Source organism: Myxocyprinus asiaticus, chromosome 10 (assembly GCF_019703515.2).
Source record: "Myxocyprinus asiaticus isolate MX2 ecotype Aquarium Trade chromosome 10, UBuf_Myxa_2, whole genome shotgun sequence".
NCBI lineage: Eukaryota > Metazoa > Chordata > Actinopteri > Cypriniformes > Catostomidae > Myxocyprinus > Myxocyprinus asiaticus.
In genome coordinates, this window is record NC_059353.1 from 34423274 (window position 1) to 34431333 (window position 8060).

At 35.4% G+C, this 8060-nt stretch overlaps 1 long non-coding RNA gene across 1 annotated transcript; it reads right to left on the bottom strand.

Moving 5' to 3' along the window:
• Positions 1-1058: 1058 nt before the first annotated feature.
• On the bottom strand, positions 1059-3345 carry LOC127446740 (uncharacterized). Its single transcript, XR_007898242.1, has 3 exons — positions 3253-3345; positions 2730-2769; positions 1059-1496 (listed from the first exon to the last, which is right to left on the bottom strand). It is a non-coding gene; the product is annotated as an uncharacterized LOC127446740 (long non-coding RNA).
• Positions 3346-8060: the final 4715 nt, after the last annotated feature.

Below are 8060 nucleotides of genomic sequence, written 5' to 3' on the forward strand. Positions count from 1 at the left end.
CTGGCAGAGGCAATCAAGTTTAGATTTTTAGGTATTTGATAGAGTCCATGATGCCATGTATCCAAACAAGATGTCCAGGACATCTGGCATAAAAATAGCCCCACAACATTAAAGATCCACCACCATATTTAACCGTGGGCATGAGGTGCTTTTCCATATGGCTACCTCTCTGTGTGCACCAAATCCATCTCTGGTGTTTGCTGCCAAAAAGCTCTATTTTTGTTTCATCTGACCATGGAACCCGGTCCCATTTGAAGTTCCAGTAGTGTCTGGAAAACTGAAGATGCTTGAGTGTGTTGTTGGATGAGAGCAGAGGCTTTTTTCTTGAAAACCTCCCAAACAACTTGTGGTGATGTAGGTGATCTCTGATTGTAGTTTTGGAGACTTTCTGACCCCAAGATGCAACTAATTCCTGTAATTCTCCAGCTGTGATTCTTGGAGAATTTTTGGCCACTCGAACCATCCTCCTCACCGTGTGTGGAGACAATATAGACACACATCCTCTTTCAGGCCGATTCTTAACATCTCGAGTTGATTGGCACTTCTTAATTAATGCCCTGATGGTGGAAATGGGTATTTTCAATTCTTTAGTTATTTTCTTATAGCCACTTCCCATTTTGTAAAGCTCAATATCCTTTTGCTGCACATCATAACTTTATTCTTTGGTCTTACCCATTGTGATGGATGACTAAGAGAATTTGGCCTGTGTGTTACCTCATATTTATATCCATGTGAAACAGGATATTCCTTGTCACCCAGGTGTACAATTTTTTTTTAAAATATGAATGGGAATATACTTCAGATATATTTTACTCATAAGAATTTCTAGTGGTGCCAATGATTGTGGCAAACGTGTTTTGGAGAAAAATATTTATTTAATTCTGAGATTTTACCCCCCTATCAATTATTTACTTCAATTAAAGGTTATATTTTTGTGAATATTTTGAATGAAAGATCAAAAGGATAAACAATAAAAACATATTTTTCACAGCCTTCTTTGCTCATATTTACCAAGGGTGCCAATATTTTTGTCCACCACTGTATATAAGCTGTATAAGCGTACCAAGCCCATATACAACACATGCGGTCTGAGTCAGTTATTTTAAGTGATGATAAGTGACTTGCCCTACTAGGTTTGTCATCATTCGTCTTACATTTGAGACAAAAGTGGACTCATTGCCTTCTCACTTCTTCCATGTTCCGTCCCTTTAACTTTTTAAATGTGGGGAGGGGAGGGAGGACAGATCAGTTTGTGGAGGAAGTGCTGTCATATCCAGGAGGAAGTATGACTCAGCCGTGTTGCATTTTTCAAGGCTGATTCTGCTTTGCCAAGGAAATGGTTTCTTCAAAGTAGTTTGAGTGCCAAGAAAGTGACACCGATCCCTTTGTGGTCACATTGTGCCGGGTGGCGTATAGCAGCCGTTGCAGTGTCAGTCCAGCAATGCTGTTAATGGCCACTGAGGAACAGAGCTGTCACTTGGTCTGGAGATGAGCATCTGAAAGTTACAATTCTTTCTATGAGAAAGAGAAAATCGGAGAAAGAAAAGAGACTATTCACCCTGGTTCCCTGAAATTCCCCTCATCCCCTCTCTCTCTCTCTATCCTCTTCCTCATCAGCTCTCAGGTTTCAAAGCTTTTGCATTGCTGTTAACCCTGTAGGGCCCAATGTCCAGTTAGCATTGTGCCTAAACAAGAACTTGGTGACAGGAAGTAAATGGGATGTCACAACTTTAAATCTTTGCAGTGCTATGCTGTGATCATTTGGGTTTTAAATGTTCACGTTTATATTTTGTGAAGCAAAAGAGAAATGTTTCATGAAAATCTTTTTAGTATGGACCAAGATGTTATTCTGACATTTTTATGGACCTTTTTCACAGACTTACAATATGATGTTTTCAGTGTTATTTAGAAGTGTAAATCTAGCAAACGTTTTATATTTTTAATTTTCAAAAGAAACAAAATTATTTTGTGTAAAATTATTACGTTGTACTTTGTTACATTACCCTGGCATAAATAATAAAAAATAAATAAATATAGTTACCACTGCTGCAGTTTGGTTTCTAACACAGCTACTGAGAGAATGACAGTATATTTGGCATATTTCTTCTAACTGCCGCAATACACTGATCTCTTATTTTTTTGCTCATATGGAAAGTCATAAAAAAGTTATAGTGGATTTATATGTTAACTATTGGAACAAATGGAAGCGCAAAAATAATATGTGAAAAGAATGCAATGGTTTGGCTCTGTTAACAATATTAGATAATGGCGATGGCTTGTTAATGATTTTTATCCTCTGGGAGAAAAAAAAAAAACTAGGTAGAATTTTGTTGAAACAATGAATGTATTGAGTTCAGTGGTTAAATTCCAAAGTTTATGTACCAAGATTAATGCATATCATCTTCATGAAGCTTTTTAATCATTTTAATCAAAGATTTTAGGTTAAAATTTATATGAATGAAAAAGGGAAAGCATATATTTTTGGTGCTGTGGCTGGTCATTATTTCAAGTTCTCCACCATTTTTAATCACCTTTCTACATATTTTTTTATTCCATTTAAAATAGTCCTGCATTGTGACAAATTAATTTTTAAAAGCACAAATATTCTTTGTAGCCTCTTAATTAATATGGTCATAAAATGGCATACATAATAATTATGAAAGAATGAGCAAAATGCTTTTAAAAGGATAGTTCACCCAAAAATGAAAATGTTCTCATCATTTACTCACCTCATGTCATCCGATGACCTGTATGACTTTCTTTCTTCTGCTGAACACAAATGTAGATTTTTAGAAAAATGTTTCAGCTCGTTGGTCCATACAATGCAAGTGAATGGTGACCAGACCTTTCAAGCTCCAAAAATCACATAAAGGCATTATAAAAGTATTCTATATGACTCCAGTGGTTTAATATATGTCTTCTGGAGCCATGCAATAACTTTGGTTGAAAAACAGATCAATATTTCAATCCTTTTTTACAATAAATCTCCACTTTCACTTTCAGAATGAAAGAGTCTGTGTTGTAATGTAGGGTAGTCGCTAGGCAACAGTCTTAGTCTACAGCCACTCGAAACAAAAGGACACACTCAAAATCTTGTTGTGTGCTGAGTTGTGGAGGATCTTCAGTAATGAAAAATAGAGGACAGTGAATGTGAGAAACTCATATATTCAGACAGATCTTCTATAGAGCTGCCACTGGAACAACCATTATAGTTTTCCCAAAAATTAAGCTTCAGTCATCTTTTATACTCACCCTCATATTGTTCCAAACCTGACTTTCTTCCATGGAACATTAAAGGAGAATTTAAACAGAATGTCTGATCTGCTCTCTTCCATACAATGAAAGTTGATGGTAACCAAGGGCTGTCAAGCTCCAAAAAAAAAAAAAAAAAAAAAAAAAGCATCATGAAGTCTTTTAAAGCCATATGATAGCTTTTGTGTGAGGAACAGACTGAAATTATGCACTGAATATCTTGCCATGAAAGACTTAACGAGAGAGAGAGAGACAGAGAGAGAGAGAGAGAACTTGTAATCCCTGTATGATGGCCTCCTGTCATGTGGTGTTCATTTCTGTCATGCTCTCTTCCTCTTTTTGTCTATCAGTGATGGCTTCTCTCCCCTCCTCCTCATATTGCACAGCTTCCTTTCTGCAGGGCTCAAAGTATGAATGAAAATCTAACCTATGTCACATGTCACTGGCTAGGGTCAGATGCTCCCTAACTGCTGAGCTACGCCACCATGCCAGCTCTTCTTATGACCAGCCAAGCATTGTAAGCTGGTGTCCAGGCATGTGGTCAGTTACAGCAGTGAGGAAGGGCAGTGTACAGTTGGCAGCCAGGCTTTATATTGTTTCACATGGTCTTACTCACAGTCTGGAACTGTGCCACCAATATGCCAGAACTTTAAAAGAATAATGAATTCATTCAAAATGAAAGATTCTGTCATTATTCATGTCTTTGCACATGCTGTTATTTTTTAAAACAGGAAAAAAAAAAAAAAAAGAAAACAGCAGAAATTTCGAAAAATGTACACATTTCTTTTTGCCATTCAACAAAAGTTTGTGGCTATGGCTGTCAAGCTCCACCATAAAAGTAGTCCATATGACTTGTGCACTATATTCAAAATCTGCAGTGATACGATAGACTAAATTTATTAACTGATAATCTTCCCTTCCAACGGAGCTCAAAAATCTAATTCGCGCTTGCGATCAGTTGTATTGTGGTGCCTGTAGACACATGAAATACCAGGTTTGACGTCACTGACTCCATTGGATCTTGCTTGAGTTGGAATATGCAGAATGGAGAGTTACATTTGGGAACTGTAGTACTGGGGAAGATGTTTAGTGAATAAGGACATAAACTTCTGTTTGTTCCTCACACAAAGCTATTGTATGGCTGAGTGTACTGGGCAGTGTTGGTGTAATGCATTACTAAGTAATTAATTACTGTAATTACTTTTCATTGGAAAAAAATAAAGGGATTACTCTTAATTTTTCAGTAATTACAGTTACTTCTGATGTAATTGCGTTAAATACTGTATAGACTATAGAACAATACTATTTAAAACAATAGTGAATTAAAATCTAAACTTAATGCCTAATGATAAAATATATGTTTTTTAATTTAACACTGACCCCTTAAATTCTTTGGCCATTTCATGAATAATATATTTGTTTTCATATGATTTATTTGAAAGAATTAAAAGAACAGTTTCAAGTCTATCCTTGTATTTTTCATCTGGTCGAGGTTGATAAGGGTTTTGAAAGTAATTAGTAATAAGTAATGCAATTACTTTTCAGACCGGGTAATTAGTACAGTAATCTAATTACACTGTAGAAGATTAATTAGTAGTTAGTAATTCATTACTTTTTTAGAGTAACTTACCCAACACTGGTACTGGGTGTACTTTCTTCAAAATGTCTCCTTGTCTATTTTCACTGAAAAAAAATGTTTGTAACAACAAGAGAGCAAATGACAGAATTTGTATTATTTGGTGAACAATTCCTTTAAGGGAAATGAAACTGAGAGAATGAAACGGTGACAGTTTGTACACAAGGGTCATAGGTAACATTGACTCTTAAGTACATGCTTGAGATCAGTTTATTGACTTATGTTGCAAGAAGAGGTGTAAGCGAGGTACAGTATGTGGTACCCTGTCATGGGTAGTTGATGCATAATGTGTCCATGAGTTTGTTTGTTTTTTATCAACATGAAGGTTTTACAGTAGTTTCAAATTTACATGAAAAAGAGAAATTGTACATTTTAGGTCATGAAACTAATCACCATTTTTAATCACTTTAATTTTATATTAATAATTGTAGAATTAATTTAAATGGTCTTGCGTTGTGCAGTTTTTAAAGTACAAATATTCCATTTAGTCTCTCAAATAAAAAGAGTTCATAAAACTGCATGCATAATAATTATAAAGGAATTAGCAAAATGCTGCTTAAAATAGGTTCAAATGGAGTATAGCATGTCAAACCACAGGATATTGTCCCTGTTCTGACCTTCCAGAATAAACCATTGGCTAAATAACAGTTTTATCTGAAAAACACCTCCGTTTTGCACACATTTTATGACCGTAAATTAACCAGGCTGATCGCAAAGGTTGATCTGACATTTCAGTGGGTGGACTTTTTGAATTAACATTCAAACTGTAGTCTTTCATTAAAATGTATCTACAATCAAATGATACACTGTGGTTGTTCTCAACATAGCAAGACAACGATGACAAGTGGAAAGAGACATGAGGACATATTGCTTATTTAAGTACAGTTAACCCTTGATTGTTGACCTAATCTCAAACGTCTATGGGGGCTAGCCATGTAATGTAAACGTGATCTATAATCATATTGACCTCTAGTCACCCATAGCCTATAAGGGCACTGATGACAGCTTGTGAAAACATTTGTATGTTTAGTAAACCTCTTCCACTATGGGATGTAAAATGAATGTATGAACATATTGGAGTTACATATGTCAAATGGATTATCATGCCCAAATCTGTCTGCAGTCAATGCATTTAGGTGTGTCTAAATTCGCTCCCTAGTTCAGTATTAAGTGCACTGGATAGGGAGTCGGCCATTTCTATCCTCCTGAGACCCAAGTGTGTCTTTTGTGTGCATTTTCCATTTCCCTTTTTGATTTGTAACTAGCAGCATCTAATAAACATGCAAAAAAAGACCAAATAGTTTTCCTAAAAATATATGTCAACATATGTGGACAGTGGGACTAAGTTGTGAAATTTTAAATATATATATATATATTTATTAACAAATTGTTTTTTCGTTTCTAGGAGTGTTGGTTATTCATGTTTTTGAGACGTTACAGACATTACATTAGAAATTAGCATAAATAATTCTGATTCTTAGTAATGGCCAGCATCATCCAATCACTGCCAATCATGTTAAAATAAAATTATACATGATATATTCTGAATCTATGTACTGATTACCATTGTCCCATGTCTGCCAAACATGTTGATTGGTCCAAACATCATCTGCAGCCTGAAACTGAACTTTTGGTTGAATTTTAGGAGTGAATGCACTTACTGCTATAGGATGCTCCCTTGCTCCCTATTTAGTGAATGACTTAACCTCCACTGTGCTGTCTGTCTGGTCTCAGAACAGTTTGAAATGCACCATATTTACATCCTAACTCCATATAAAGCCTCTGAAAGCAATTTTTTTTTTCTCAATGTGAAAATGCACAGTAAATATGGGATTTCAAATGAATGTGCAATTGTACAAATTAGTGTATATTGTGTTTAGCAGCGTGGTGTTTTCACGATAAATCATTCAAATAAAAAAAAAATGGCATATCGGATGAAACTAGAGTCTCTAATTTTTTGACTCAAACAGGTTTCAATGGAAAAACATAATTAGGTTTCTTACCAGATGTAGTTTTGTTGGCGTTACTCCCAAAGCCAAACTCTGCTGGGATCAGCACCATGTTATTTTGTCACATGATTCTTAACGCTTTACTGACAACAGAGTTTTCTGAACTGAGATAAGTTAGTTTAAATGAATTTAAATTATGCGTTGCGTATAGTGAAGCCAAAATACAGTGTCCACGCATGTGTACGTGGGGTCGCACAAGGTTAAAAAAAAAAATTCCAGTGTTCTGATATGTTCGCTCCCTAGCTCAATATATTCACTTACCCGAAATATTATCATGTTTTCTTGACAACATGGTAATTCAAATTATTATATGATGAGTGCAACTGTAAACTAATAAGACAAAGCATTTTTTTTTCGAAAGAGTTTTTGTCTTGATTTTTTTTAATTATCAAATATGCATGAAAGAGATACAGTCCTGCAAAATGTTAAGTATTATGCATTATGCAACTGGTGTATTATTCATATTGTAAGAATTTTGTGCCTTGTTTTAATATATTTGTTTAATGTCTGAATGCCATTATGACAATGTATTATTATTATTTTTTTGCTTAATAAAAACAGGACAAGCAAACATTTTATAATGGCACCATACTGTTATACAGGAATATTGTTGATAAATACCTCGTAATGCTGCAGGTAATTGAGTCCTCAGTCCTCCATGTTAGGTGAATCAAAGCCATTGTGACTGTCTGAATCATGTTCACAGTATACTGATTCACGTCATTGGGAACTATGGAGTAGAATGATACAGCCTTTTAATACACACATCGATGATGTGATCTTTTCTCTTTTTATCCATTTTGTCTGTTTAATCTCCACTTGTTCCACAGGCAGGATGCAGTGTGGAATGTACACACCTTGGATCATGACAGAGAGATGTAAGGAAGGAAGGAAGGGAGGAAGGGAAAGAGGAAGTGTAGCAAATCCGCCATGTGCATCTGGGCTAATCCTCTTCCTTGGATGCTGGTCTATATGTGGACAGAGAGGAAGGACCAGGATACCTGTTGTCCCATCACTCAGGTAGGACGTATTTGCTGATCATCCATATATTGCCAATGATCAAATCCATTCATGTTTAAAGGTGAACTCAGAATTTTTCTGAGTAATGTATGTAGTAATTTTTTATATGGGCCGATATAACAGGACGCTTTTAGCTAAATCAA